Here is a 15,863-nt window from a genome sequence, read left to right as displayed (position 1 = left end):
TATTGAGAATAAAAAAAAACGCTGTCATTGAAGTCCTCGTATCCGAAGTCCAACAGCCGAACCTGTAAAAAAACACAAACAAAAATAATCTAACACATAAAGAAGCAAAATTATTATTCTTACCTGTCCTGGGTCCAGCGCTGGAGACGCAATGTCAGCGAGCTGGGCCCTGTATCTAATCCTATCATGTGTGATACAGTCTGCTGAGCTGTGTATCTAATCCAATCATGTGTGATACTGTCTGCTGGGCCCTATATCTAATCGTATCTTGTGTGATACTGTCTGCTGGGCCCTATATATAATCCGATCATGTGTGATACTGTCTACTGAGCCACTGTATCTAATCCTATCATGTGTGATACTGCCTTCTGAGCCACTGTATCTAATCCTATCATGTGTGGTACTGTCTGCTGAGCCACTGTATCTAATCCTATCATGTGTGATACTGTCTGCTGAGCCACTGTATCTAATCCTATCCATAGTTTATAGGGTCGTAGTGCTATAGATATGCTATGCTGTCTCATATACACACTTTTTTTTGGGCGGACACATATGTATTGGGGCTATTTCCCTATGTTCACACGGCAGCCTCCGTTACGGCTGAAATTACGGTGCTGTTTTCAGGAGAAAACAGCACCGTAATTTCAGCCGTAATGGCATGTGCAGGCGTCTTTTGCTGCGTCCATTACGGGAGTAATTGAAGCTGGTTTTCCATGGAGTCCATGGAAAACAGCTCTATTTACGTCTGAAGAAGTGACAGGCACTTTTTTGACGCGGGCGTCTTTTTTACGCGCCGCCTTTTGACAGCGGCGCGTAAAAAAAAATGACCGTCGGCACAGAACATCGTAAGACCCATTCAAATGAACGGGCAGATGTTTGCCAACGCTTTTGAGCCGCATTTTCGGACGTAATTCAATGCTAAAATGCCCGAATTACGTCCGTAAATAGTGTGTGTGAACCCAGCCCTAGTGACGCCCCCGGCTGCTAGTGCTGAATTGTTGGGTCACTTAGGAGACCCAGCGATGCAGCTGAAAGCTGCAGACCGTCAGCCATGAGAAGTTTGCGGGGGGGGGGGGGGCCCAGTAAGAATTTTTGCATCGGGGCCCATGAGCCTCTAGCTACGCCCCTGCTTACAGCTTTGTACTACTCCATGCTTCGAGTGTTGCCATATCATGCCCCCATACGCTACTAGATTATGGAGGTATTCTCCCCCAGAAATAAAGTTTCTAGGTCAGAATAATTTAGCAATACAGAGTTCGATGGAGCATGCCATTTTTTTTCCTGTTGGATTAATACAGCAGACCTACATATACCTTCATATAAAGTCAGAGGCATTTGGAGTTACAGTATGACCCCATAGACTGCTATGGGTGACCTTTTACGGCTCCATACATATTGGAGGTTGTAAGCAGCCATAATACTTCTGTATACATAAAACCTTACATGCGGTTTTGTGGCGGGGCAATAACGGTGCACTCTCTGCTTTAGAATAAATCACTGTCACTGAATGCAATTTCATTTGCTGCATAATTGTACTATAAATGATGAGGTTTAGAGCTATTAAGATGAAGGGTGCTTACCTCCGGAGTTGGAGGAGGCTGTAAAATAAATGAGACAATATTTTAACATAAAACAAATGAATAAATAAAAAATGCTAATAAAAAAAATGCATTCAATTATAGCATTAGGCTTCGTTCACATCTGCGTTGGGACTCCGTTCACAGGTTCCGTCTGAGCTTTCCGTCAAGGGAACCCATGAACGGAATCCTAACTCAAACAAATGGAAATCATAGGTTTCCGTTTGAATCACCATTGATTTCAATGGTGACGGATCCGGTGCAAATGGTTTCCGTTTGTCACCGTTGTTTAAGGGTTCCGTCGTTTTGAACAGAGTTCTAACGCAGATGTGAACAAAGCCTTAGATGTTTGATAGGACAGGAAGTGAGTGGAAAAAAACGAAATATCCAGTGGACAGAAGAGGGGGAATACGAGTATGTTCACACGCTGCAGAATTAGGCCATGACCAGACGTGGCGGAATTGCTCTGGAATTCCGCTGCGGACAGTCCGCAGCGTAATTCCGCAGCGTACACGTTTCTCCATTGCCTTCCACAGCTTTTTAGTTAGGTTCGTTTACACGTTGCGGAAAACTCCGCTGCGGATCATAGGCTGCGGTGCGGAATTTGGTGTCAGCAGCATACACTGACTGTTGCGGACGTGTAGCGGACTTGTTGCGGACTCATTGCGGAATTTCTCCATTGACTTCAACGGAGAGTCAAAATTCCGCAATGAAGTACGCAGATGTTATGTGTGTTGCGTAGCGTATTTGTTTTACAAACATGATATTTCTTCATTCTGGCTGGACCTATGTATTTCTAGGTCTACAGCTAGACCGAGGCCCCATGCACACTAACGTAAAAACGCCCGTAATCACGGGCCGTTATTACGGCATGGGCAGACCCATAGAAGTCAATGGGCCTCTTGTAATTACAGGTGACTACGTGTGTGCACCCGTTGTCAATCACAGGCTGCGGCGGTCACGTGGACTGCCGCGTCATCCAGGGAGGTCGGGCTGGATGTCAAGAGAGGGACGCGTCACCAAGACAATGGCTGGCTAAGTAAGAATTTCTTTTTACTAGGGAAAGGGCTGTCCCTTCTCCTGCACTGATAGAGAGAAGGGAAGCACTCTTCACCTGAATACGCAATGGCTAGTCCGCATCAATTTAATACCCATTTTAGGTAGAGCCGCAACAGAATCTGCAACGCAGATTATGTGCGGCATTGATGCGGACAGTGGCGGAAGAAATACGCCACGTCTGGTCATGCCCTTATTGCAGAAATTTTGGTGACTTAAAATCCATTCTATACATGTTTCTTTGTTTCTGCAGCAGGTGCATGGATTTCTGCAAACACCATTCTAATATATGGAACAGACACAGAATTGTCTGTAATAAATCTGCCGCTTGTCAATTACGTTTTGGAACTTACAGTTGTTTCAGGTGGAACTGTGAAATGAAACAAAGGAACATGAAATTAGTTCACAATAAATTCTATTCACGTTATTATCAACCCAGACCATAATTACAATGTACAAATGATGCCGCCGGAAAGAGTTAGATGACAAATTAATCTCTGCTTCATGCCCACCAATTCCAACCAATGTTACAGCTCCAATGCAACGTAGATCAAAAAATAAAGAACATTTTCAAAAAGAATATTGAATGAATATGCTACTGTTTTGTGAATAAAGCTCCTATGCAGACCTATGTCTCTATGGTATGAGACTGCGAACAAACCTACTATTTCTACTTTGTAAAAGTGAAGCAGTATATTAATATGTTGGTTTCTTTTGACATATTCGGGCTCGATAATATCGAACTGTAAAGGCAGTTGCGAGGACCGCCATATTTATATTAGCTCCACTATGACCATGGTTTACAAGCAACCGACTAGGAATTCAATCAAATAATCATTGGGAGAATAGAATATCACTTACCGCAAATATAGTTCTTGCAGCATTGGTCATTTCCTGAGATTTCAACCAAGGTAAAACTTAAGTCACAAGTTGGGATGAAGCAGGTAACACCCTCACATATTCCCTGTAATGGAAGCAGATACAGATATTGAAAATGTGTCTAATCTTTATTACATTGCCTATATTATAAATAGCCAGAAATTCATTTTTGAAAAGAACATGGTAATAGGTCTGTTTCCGATAATGGTTGAAAGACATACCTTAGTAGGAGTTACCACCCCTGGAGTTGTGGGAATTGCTGTTAACAAAACACAAGATTGTTATAAGTTCATTCTCAAATATTGTCATTTTCTATACAATTCTGGCACTAATCCTTGAATGGTAATAACTATACACTCAGTACTACGTGTGGTGGAGTCGCTCATATTCAGGTTTCCTCTGCTCACTTACGGCATTCATATTTTGGGCAGCAGTTGGTTTCAGGGTCTTCAGTTCTAAATGGTGGGACGCCATCTTCACAATCAGGAGGGGGATTGCATTGCTCTCTGCACTCTGTAATGAAAGAGAAAGTTATTTTTTCTATATAGAGACTGCAAAGTATTAGATCTGAAATTCCCTCAACAAAAACTGATATCTAGAATTAAAGCGAATAAAGTGGAGATTTCTATTGATATCAGTCCAGTTCTACTAAATTGCAATAAGTGCATTGTAAAAGAAGGGATTCCCTCCAGTCCGGAGCAATTTATGTTAGGGAATTGAATTATGAGCAGTTCCCCAACATATTATTGTTGGAATTGTTCTTATTACACATTATTCTAATAATAAGCCAGCAGGTGTCTGTATTTGGTGAGTGGAGGGTAGTAGTAGGGAATTTGGTGTCTCACAGCCTTATTAATAAAAATGACTCCTCCAAATTTCAAAGGCTCTAAGCTTATCGTAGGATATTCCACTCCTGGGACCCCCAGTGATCAGCTGTAATCTGCAGGGAAACCTGGCAACAAGTGTTTAATTAACCTGCAGCGCCTCCATAGGAGAAATAAAGTATTACATGATGCCCATTGAAATCGATAAGACATTTGTGTAATTTACAGCTGAGATGTCCGCTAGAAACAAAGAGAGATGCTTTTTGTAACCACTCTATGCCCTGGTTACTTAATGGAGGCCCTAAACTAGAAACCCTCCTCTAATTACTCAGGATGCTGTAATATATGTATGTAAAATGGGTTTAATTAGCAATATTTCATTATATTCTATATTTGTCTTATGTGCATTGTGAGTTATGATAGAAATACTTACCACACACAAAGTGTGGACAACATTCATCAGCCCAAGGGTAGACTTGGATAGTAGCGCCAATCTTGGTACAGGTCACAGGCTCGCAAACCACATTCTGACATGGATTCTGTAATAGATAGAGACAATATCATATTAACAAGCGTGCATATGGTTAATGTAGAGGTTTCCAATCATTATATAAAATCCCCAAACATAATCTGCCATTGTCTCTCTGCATGTCCAAACTATTGATTCCCACAGAAATACCTTTTCTTACCCAGTAGATCCTTTACGGATCCATCACCAATGACGACTTATGGGTGTACATATCAGGCTTGAGTGATCGCTTGGTAACTCAAAGGGATATAATGCACCTGTATATAAATACCCTGGCCAAGGCAGAGTGGCTTCATGCCCTCCAAGGTACTTAACATTCAGGGCACTCTCCTTATAAGCCTCCCCCTTCCAGACACACCGCTGTATAATGGGATTATTCTGAGCGTGCAAAGAGGAGGAAGGCCCATAAAAATATAGGCTTTGCTCTTCAATGTGCGTTTGACTGTCTGTGTCAGTATTAGTACATATCAGATCTTAGTACATATAATATTTCTGTATAATCTGTCTGTAACTTACAGGTGTTTCTGGTATAGTAGGAGGGATAGGGGTCTGTAAGAAAACAGAAATGTCAATGAAACAACAACATGAATGGATATCTACACTGTATGGGTATGATAACACGGCTTATTTTCGGCCGTTTTTCGGGCCATAAACGTCCGAAAAACGGCCTAAAACTAGGAAGCAGAACGCCTCCAAACATGTGCCCATTGATTTCAATGGGAAAAACGTCTTTCTTTTCCGATGGGCCATTTTTTTGCGCAGCCGTATTGAAAAACGGCCGTGAAAAAGAAGTGTATGTCAGTTCTTCAGCCGTTTTTGGAGCCGTTTTTCATAGACTCTATTGAAAAACAGCTCCAAAAATGGCCATAAAAAATGCGGCGAAAAACGCGAATATTATAAAAAAAAAATGTCTGAAAATCAGGAGCTGTTTCCCTTTAAAACAGCTCCGGATTTTCATACGTTTTTTATTTTGTGTGTGCACAAACTCTCAAGTGAAAACAGCTCATGATTTTCAGATGTTTTTTAAGCCGCTCGCGATTTTCGCAGCGCTTTTTGCGGCATAATTTACGGCTGTTTTTGGATCTGTTTTCAATAGAGTCAATGAAAAACGGCTCTAAAAACGTCCCAAGACGTGACCTGCACTTCTTTTTCATGGATGTTTTTCAAAACGGCCGCGTAAAAAAACGGGCCATCGGAACGGAACGACGTTTTTCCCTTTGCAATCAATGGGCAGATGTTTGGAGGCGTTCTGCTTCCGATTTTTCGGCCATTTACGGCCTGAAACATGTCCAAAAAAACCCCTGTGTGAACATACCCTAAGGGCATGACCAGACGTGGCGGAATTGCTCTGGAATTCCGCTGTGGACAGTCTGCAGCGGAAATGCGCAGAGTACACGTTTCTCCATTACCTTCCACAGCTTTTTAGTAGGGTTCGTTTACACGTTGCGGACAATTCTCTCTATCAGTGCAGGACAGAGAGATGGGACAGCCCTTTCCCTAGTAAAAGTAAAAAGAAATTCATACTTACCCGACCGTTGTCTTGGTGACGCGTCCCTCTTTCGCATAGGCTGCGGTGCGGAATTTGGTGTCCGCAGCATACACTGGTTGTTGCAGACGTGTAGCGGACTTGTTGCGGACTCATTGCCGAATTTCTCCATTGACTTCAATGGAGAGTCAAAATTCCGCAATGAAGTCCGCAGATGTTATGTGTGCTGCGGAGCGTATTGGTTTTACTAACATGACATTTCTTCATTCTGGCTGGACCTATGTATTTCTAGGTCTACAGCCAGACTGAGGAAGTCAATGGGGCTCCCGTAATTACGGGTGACTACGTGTGTGCACCCGTAATTACCGGAGCGTTGCTAGGCGACGTCAGTAAATAGTCACTGTCCAGGGTGCTGAAAGAGTTAAGCGATCGGCAGTAACTGTTTCAGCACCCTGGACAGTGACTTCCGATCACAATATACATCAACCTGTAAAAAACCGAGAACTCCCTGCTTCTTCCTCCAGTCCGGCCTCCCAGGATGACCCAAGATGACATTTCAGTCCAAGTGACGGCTGCAGCCAATAACAGGCCAATTACAGACTGCAGCGGTCACATGGACTGCCGCGTCATCCAGGGAGGTCGGGCTGGATGGCGAAAGAGGGACGCGTCACCAAGACAACGGTCGGGTAAGTATGAATTTCTTTTTACTTTTACTAGGGAAAGGGCTGTCCCATCTCTCTGTCCTGCACTGATAGAGAGAAGGGAAGCACTCTTCCCCTCAATATGCAATGGCTAGTCAGCATCAATTTAATGCCCATTTTAGGCAAAGCCGCAACAGAATCTGCAACGCAAATTCTGTGCGGCATTGATGCGGGCATACCCTTAGGGCACGTTCTGATGTGGCGGAATTGCTATTGAATTCCGCTGCGGACAGTCCGCAGTGGAATTCTGCAGCGGACGTTTTTTACATTTGTATCTATACATTTTTTGGAAAGTTAGTGCAGACGTTGCGGAAAAATCCGCTGCGGACCATAGGCTGCGGTGCGGAATTTTCAGTCCGCAGCATGCACTGTCTGTTGCGGAGAAAAAGCGGAATTTCACTGTGTATTTCAGCCTTTGCAATGCAAAAACTGAAATCTGTGGCAAGTCCGCTATCTTTTTTGCAACGTCTGAATTACCTGTCAAATATGCAAATGTTGGTGCAGATTCGTTGCGTACTTGCCCCAAATCTGCACCAACATTTGCAGCGGAAAAACTCTGCCACGTCTGAACATGTCCTATACATGCCCTTTCCTATACATTTTTAGGAAAATTAGTTCAGACGTTGCAGAAAATAACTGTGTGGAAATCAGACTGCGGTGCAGAATTTTCCCATTGAATAGCCCCATTGAATTGCATAGATCCTTGTACTGTCCGTTTTTTTAACAGACATCACATGGACGTATAATAAGGCCTAATTCAGACATGTGGTATAGGACTAGAGTTTTGTACTATTGGTAAAACCTTGGTGTCTACATGCAAATGAACTGTAAGAGAGATACTAACGGTATCTAATTAATATTATGAATATCCAAATATTATTTTACTTACTGGGATTTCCGTGGGAGGAGAAATAGGAGGGGCTGAAATAAAGAAGGGAATTGTCATCAGTGATTGGTTGCTCATGATATAAAATAGGACTTGCCCCATGACATACAGTGAAGGAAATAAGTATTTGATCCTTTGCTGATTTTGTAAGTTTGCCCACTGTCAAAGACATGAACAGTCTAGAATATTTAGGCTGGGTTAATTTTACCAGTTAGAGATAGATTATATTAAAAAAAAAAAAGAAAATCACATTGTCAAAATTATATATATTTATTTGCATTGTGCACAGAGAAATAACTATTTGATCCCTTTGGCAAACAAGACTTAATACTTGGTGGCAAAACCCTTGTTGGCAAGCACAGCAGTCAGACGTTTTTTGTAGTTGATGATGAGGTTTGCACACATGTTAGATGGAATTTTGGCCCACTCCTCTTTGCAGATCATCTGTAAATCATTAAGATTTCGAGGCTGTCGCTTGGCAACTTGGATCTTCAGCTCCCTCCATAAGTTTTCGATGGGATTAAGGTCTGGAGACTGGCTAGGCCACTCCATGACCTTAATGTGCTTCTTTTTGAGCCACTCCTTTGTTGCCTTGGCTGTATGTTTCGGGTCATTGTCGTGCTGGAAGACCCAGCCACGAGCCATTTTTAATGTCCTGGTGGAGGGAAGGAGGTTGTCACTCAGGATTTGACGGTACATGGCTCCATCCATTCTCCCATTGATGCGGTGAAGTAGTCCTGTGCCCTTAGCAGAGATACACCCCCAAAACATAATGTTTCCACCTCCATGCTTGACACTGGGGACGGTGTTCTTTGTGTCATAGGCAGCATTTCTCTTCCTCCAAACACGGCGAGTTGAGTTAATGTCAAAGAGCTCAATTTTAGTCTCATCTGACCACAGCACCTTCTCCCAATCACTCTCAGAATCATCCAGATGTTCATTTGCAAACTTCAGACGGGCCTGTACATGTGCCTTCTTGAGCAGAGGGACCTTGCGGGCACTGCAGGATTTTAATCCATTACGGCGTAATGTGTTACCAATGGTTTTCTTGGTGACTGTGGTCCCAGCTGCCTTGAGATCATTAACAAGTTCCCCCCGTGTAGTTTTCGGCTGAGCTCTCACCTTCCTCAGGATCACGAGGTGAGATTTTGCATGGAGCCCCAGATCGATGTCGATTGACAGTCATTTTGTATGTCTTCCATTTTCTTACTATTGCACCAACAGTTGTCTCCTTCTCACCCAGCGTCTTACTTATGGTTTTGTAGCCCATTCCAGCCTAGTGCAGGTCTATGATCTTGTTCCTGACATCCTTAGAAAGCTCTTTGGTCTTGGTCTGACTGATTAATTGAGTTTGTGGACAGGAGTCTTTTATACAGGTGACCATGTAAGATAGCTGTCTTTAATGCAGGCACCAAGTTGATTTTGAGCGTGTAACTGGTCTGGAGGAGGCTGAACTCTTAATGGTTGGTAGGGGATCAAATAGTTATTTCTCTGTGCACAATGCAAATAAATATATATAATTTTGACAATGTGATTTTCTGTTTTTTTTTAATATAATCTATCTCTCACTGGTCAAATTAACCTAGCCTAAAAATTCTAGACTGTTCATGTCTTTGACAGTGGGCAAACTTACAAAATCAGCAAGGGATCAAATACTTATTTCCTTCACTGTAAATGTGTGGCGGATCATGCAAAAACTGTAAAGTGTGGGTGTTTAGTACTTACGGCATTCATAGGTTGGACAACACTCGGTGTCTGTATTGATTGTCACTTTTGGTATTTGCCCATCACAATAAGGAGGTGGCCTGCATGGTTGGCACTCTGTAAGATCAATGAAGTAAACCATTTGTATAAGTGATACGTGAAGTATTCACACCCAGGCTACCTCAAATCAGTGTATGGTCTAGAGCAGGGTTCCCCAACTGTAGCTCGTCGCAAGCTGTGAGGGCATGCTGGGCGTTATGGTTTTACAAGCTGGTCTAGAGTGTGTATTATTCCTTTATGGCATTGATCATTCATAGACAAACATGCCCCATGTAAATAAAATATCCCAAGTTTCAAGTAACTTACGGCATTCAAATAACTGACAGCATTGACTTTCCAACCCGATAAACACGGACAATTCTCCCTCCTTGGTGCACTCTTTCACTTCTTCACACACAATGCCTGCGCACACGTCCTGTAAAAATAAAATGATGGCCATTGATTATTTATCAGCGGACAAACCTTGTACAATGCGTGATTCAGTAGGAAGCTGCAGCTTATACTTACAGGTGGAGGAGTTGTCAAAGGACTGGGCGTGGTTGTGACTACTGCAATACAAAACATTCAGTCTGAACAAAAACTTTACTAATATATCATAGGAAAATAATGGGTCTATAAAGATGATATTTTCCACAAATATGTATGAATCTAAAAAACATATAAATACAGTTTGTAAGTGGAATAATAAATTGGAATTGTTAACAGGTTTAGCTACACACAGCAGGTACGTCTGGTACAGATTAGAAATGAGTCTGTTTTTCCCCGTTGCAGCCCTACTCTTGTTTATAGGCTGTGTCTGGTCTTGTGATTCAGTCTCATTCTCTTGAAGGGGACTGAGTTGCAATACCAGACACAGCCTAAAGGCAAGAGTGGCGCTGTTCCTGGGAAAAAAAAACACAGACTCCATAATCTAATCTCCTGCCATTTATAACTGTAGGTGTGAAAGAAGTGTCACCAACTATATTCAAGATGTTAACTAACGGACACTTGTCTTACGGCATTCATAGAGTGGGCAGCAGTCATCCTCTGGGTTTGATTTCACTATCACTGTTGCACCTTCATCACAATTGGCGACAGCACATTTGGACACATCGCAAGGCTGTTGGGTAAAGAAAAGCAAATATTAATGTAAGGAACATAAGACCATCACTGATACTTCTCATGTACAGCTTTATTAAGGAGGTATTCAGAGCCGTGTGCATAGACCCGGTAGGGTGGCACATGGAGTCCTTACAGCTTTGTACTACTCCATAATTCGAGTGCTGCCATATGATGCCTCCATACATACGCTACCAGTTTTTCCCTGTTGGATTAATACAGCAGACTTACATATACCTTCATATGAAGTCCGAGGCATTTGGAGTTACAGTATGACCCCATAGACTGCTATATATGTATACATAAACCCTTACATGCGGTTTTGTGGCGGGGGAATAACGGTGCACTCTTTGCTTTAGAATAAATCACTGTCACTGAATACAATTTCATTTGCTGCATAATTGTACTATAAATGATGAGGTTTAGAGCTATTAAGATGAAGGGTGCTTACCTCCGGAGTTGGAGGAGGCTGTAAAATAAATGAGACAATATTTTAATATAAAACAAATTAATAAATAAAAAATTCTAATAAAAAAATGCATTCAATTACAGCATTAGACTACGATCACATCTGCGTTGGGACTCCGTTCATGAGTTCCGTCTGAGCTTTGAGCGAAGTCATGAACGTAATCCTAACTGAAACAAACGGAAACCATAGGTTTCCGTTTGCATCACCATTGATTTCAATGGTGACGGATCCAATGCAAATGGTTTTCACCGTTGTTTAAGGGTTCAGTCGTTTTGAACAGAGTCCCATTCAATTCCCTCTAAGACAATAAAGAATGAACATGACACTGAATAGTTTTGGGACTTACAGTTGTTTCAGGTGGAACTGTGAAATGAAACAAAGGAACATGAAATTAGTTCCCAATAAATTCTATTCACGTTATTATCAACCCAGACCATAATTACAATGTACAAATGATGCCGCCGGAAAGAGTTAGATGACAAATTAATCTCTGCTTCATGCCCACCAATTCCAACCAATGTTACAGCTCCAATGCAACGTAGATCAAAAAATAAAGAACATTTTCAAAAAGAATATTGAATGAATATCCTACTGTTTTGTGAATAAAGCTCCTATGCAGACCTATGTCTCTATGGTATGAGACTGCGAATAAACCTACTATTTCTACTTTGTAGAAGTGAAGCAGTATATTAATATGTTGGTTTCTTTTGACATATCGCGTCTTGATAATATCGAACCGTAAAGGCAGTTGCGAGGACCGCCATATTTATATTAGCTCCACTATGACCATGGTTTACAAGCAATCGACTAAGAATTTAATTAAATAATCATTGGGAGAATAGAATATCACTTACCGCAAATATAGTTCTTGCAGCATTGGTCATTTCCTGAGATTTCAACCAAGGTAAAACTTAAGTCACAAGTTGGGATGAAGCAGGTAACACCCTCACATATTCCCTGTAATGGAAGCAGATACAGATATTGAAAATGTGTCTAATCTTTATTACATTGCATATATTATTACCGTTATATAGGAGATTGTGAGCACAAGTTGCACTGTCCTCAACATTAGGTGCCCCTTACAGTAAAAAACACTATTTTTGTTAAGACAAACCCTTGACAGTTAGGGTATGTACACACGCACTGTTTTCATACGTAATTCAGGGGTTTTACGCCTCGCATTACGCCTGAAAAAACGGCTCCATTACGCCTACAAACATCTGCCCATTGCTTGCAATGGGTTTTACGATGTTCTGAGGTGTCATTTTACGCGTCGCTGTCAAAAGACCAGGCGTGAAAAGACGCCCGCATCAAAGAAGTGCATGTCACTTCTTGGGACGTTTTTGGAGCCATTTTTCATTGACTCCATTGAAAAACATCTCCAATAATGTCCGTAAAATATGCCGCGGAAAACTGAGTATTTACAAAAACATCTGAAAAACAGGAGCTGTTTTCAGGCGAAAACAGCTCCGTAATTTCAGATGTATTTTGCTACTACGGGTGAACATACCCATATAGTGTCACCCTGGTTAGATAACAACGCCTTAATATAGTGTTATAATCAGATACAGCAATAATACAGCACATCAGCCTTGGGAATTCAAGTTCCAACAAGCTTTTCTGTCACTCATCAGCAGGATGCTGGCTATTTTATGGCAGTCTGTAGTCTATGTCCCATTCACAGAATACAGGCCGCCACTAATGGGATATATTACATTGCATGGGGGCTCAGTAGTTAGCGCTGTTGCTTTGGAACTCTAGAGTCCAGGATTTGAATCCGACCATGGGCAACATCTGCATGGGGTTTGTATGTTCTCCATGGGTTTCATCCCACACTCAAAAAACATGTAAATAGGGCATTTAGAGTGTGAGTCCCACTGGGGACAGCTAGTAATGACAACGTCTGTACAGCGCTGCAGAATATGTTGGTGCTATGAAGGCAACATGGTTAAATTGACAGAAATTTATTTTTGAAAAGAACATGGTAATAGGTCTGTTTCCGATGATGGTTAAAAGACATACCTTAGTAGGAGTTACCACCCCTGGAGTTGTGGGAATTGCTGTTAACAAAACACAAGATTGTTATAAGTTCATTCTCAAATATTGTCATTTTCTATACAATTCTGGTACTAATCCTTGAATGGTAATAACTATACACTCAGTACTACGTATGGTGGAGTCGCTCATATTCAGGTTTCCTCTGATCACTTACGGCATTCATAGTTTGGGCAGCAGTTGTTTTCGGGGTCTTCAGTTCTGAATGGTGGGACGCCATCTTCACAATCAGGAGGGGGATTGCATTGCTCTCTGCACTCTGTAATGAAAAACAAAGTAAATTTTTCCATATAGAAACTGCAAAATATTAGGGGTGAAATTCCCTCAACACAAACTGATATCTAGAATTAAAGCGAATAAAGTGGAGATTTCTATTGATATCAGTCCAGTTCTGCTGAATTGCAATAAGTGCATTGTAAAAGAAGGGATTCCCTCCAGTACGGAGCAACTTATGTTAGGGAATTGAATTATGAGCAGTTCCCTAACATATTATTGTTGGAATTGTTCTTATTACACATTATTCTAATAATAAGCGAGCAGGTGTCTGTATTTGGTGAGTGGAGGGTAGCAGTAGGGAATTTGGTGTCCCACAGCCTTATTAATAAAAATGACTCCTCCAAACTTAAAAGGCTCTAGGCTTATCGTAGGATATTCCACTCCTGGGACCCCCAGTGATCAGCTGTAATCTGCAGGGAAACCTGGCAACAAGTGTTTAATTAACCTGCAGCGCCCCCATAGGAGAAATAAAGCATTACATGGTGGCCATTGAAATCGATGAGACATTCGTGTAATGTACAGCTATGCCGGGTCCTCTAGAAGCAAAGAGAGATGCTCTTTGTAACCACTCTATGCTCTGTTACTTAATGGAGGCCCTAAACTAGAAACCCCCCTTTATTTACTTAGGATGCCCTAATATACGTATTTAAATGGGGTTCATAAGCAATATTTCATTAAATTCTATATTTGTCTTATGTGCATTGTGAATTATGATAGAAATACTTACCACACACAAAGTGTGGACAACATTGATCAGCCCAAGGGTAGGCTTGGACAGTAGCGCCAATCTTGGTACAGGTCACAGGCTCGCAAACCACATTCTGACATGGATTCTGTAATAGATAGAGACAATATCATATTAACAAGCGTGCATATGGTTAATGTAGAGGTTTCCAATCATTATATAAAATCCCCAAACATAATCTGCCATTGTCTCTCTGCATGCCCAAACTATTGATTCCCACAGAAATACCTTTTCTTACCCAGTAGATCCTTTACGGATCCATCACCAATGACGACTTATATATTATGCTTGAGAAAGGCTCCCACTGAGCTGAAACGTTGCATGTGGAATTAAACAGGATCACTTTTTTCACTTATTTGGTAGTGCTGTCTCACTTTCCTCTATCTACATTGAAGGGTCATTGGACTATGACCTAGGAGGCATGCACCCATCTTAGCTGTGTGTCCAGTGCTGCTGATCTATATCTATCGATGACGACTTATTGGTGTATATATAAGGCTTGAGTGATCGCTTGGTAACTCAAAGGGATATAATGCACCTGTATATAAATACCCTGGCCAAGGCAGAGTGGCTTCATGCCCTCCAAGGTACTTAACATTCAGGGCACTCTCCTTGTAAGCCTCCCCCTTCCAGACACACCGCTGTATAATGGGATTATACTGATTGTCCATAAAAATATAGGCTTTGCTCTTCAATGTGCGTTTGACTGTCTGTGTCAGTATTAGTACATATCAGATCTTAGTACATATAATATTTCTGTATAATCTGGCTGTAACTTACAGGTATTTCCGGTGTAGTAGGAGGGATAGGAGTCTGTAAGAAAACAGAAATGTCAATGAAACAACAACATGGATATCTACACTGTAATACCACTGCTGAACCACTGGAGTAAAAACAATATTACAATCAGTTTTAGGTTCAGTTTTCATAATGGCTATCGTTTTATCTGCCATATTGAAAAATTTGTAATTTGCTCCTCAGCGTAAGACTACAAGACGCCGCTGTTTACTTACTGTGAGTGCCAAGACAGTGAAAGTTTGTTGTCTGATGCTAAGGAGCAACTGAGAACAGAATTTTAAATCTTATGTGGAATGTCAAATACTTTTGTGTCAAAAAAGACAAACGTATAGTAGGTATGATACCTTTATTGGCTAACCATAAGGCTGGGTTCACACAACCTATTTTCAGGCTTAAACGAGGCGTATTATGCCTCGTTTTACGCATGAAAATAGGGCTACAATACGTCGGCAAACATCTGCCCATTCATTTGAATGGGTTTGCCGAGGTACTGCGCAGACAACCTGTAATTTACGCGTCGTCGTTTGACAGCTGTCAAACGACGACGCGTAAATTGACTGCCTCGGCAAAGAAGTGCAGGACACTTATTTGCAACGTAATTTGAGCCGTTCTTCATTGAAGTCAATGAAGCACGGCTCAAGATTTACAAGCGTCACAGACGCCTCGTATATTACGAGGAGGAGCTTTTACGGCTGAAACGAGGCAGCTGTTTTCTCCTGA

The 15,863-nt window shown here is 41.6% G+C and overlaps 2 long non-coding RNA genes across 2 annotated transcripts; both read right to left on the bottom strand.

Moving 5' to 3' along the window:
• Positions 1–3,513: 3,513 nt before the first annotated feature.
• LOC142661437 (uncharacterized) lies at positions 3,514–5,414 on the bottom strand. Its single transcript, XR_012850735.1, has 5 exons — positions 5,382–5,414; positions 4,770–4,875; positions 3,924–4,025; positions 3,734–3,771; positions 3,514–3,597 (listed from the first exon to the last, which is right to left on the bottom strand). It is a non-coding gene; the product is annotated as an uncharacterized LOC142661437 (long non-coding RNA).
• A 2,527-nt stretch (positions 5,415–7,941) lies between these two features.
• Positions 7,942–10,785, bottom strand: LOC142661436 (uncharacterized). Its single transcript, XR_012850734.1, has 5 exons — positions 10,699–10,785; positions 10,210–10,250; positions 10,009–10,117; positions 9,664–9,759; positions 7,942–7,973 (listed from the first exon to the last, which is right to left on the bottom strand). It is a non-coding gene; the product is annotated as an uncharacterized LOC142661436 (long non-coding RNA).
• Positions 10,786–15,863: the final 5,078 nt, after the last annotated feature.

This window comes from Rhinoderma darwinii, chromosome 10, assembly GCF_050947455.1.
Source record: "Rhinoderma darwinii isolate aRhiDar2 chromosome 10, aRhiDar2.hap1, whole genome shotgun sequence".
NCBI lineage: Eukaryota > Metazoa > Chordata > Amphibia > Anura > Rhinodermatidae > Rhinoderma > Rhinoderma darwinii.
This window is presented reverse-complemented; position numbering and strand designations above follow the sequence as displayed.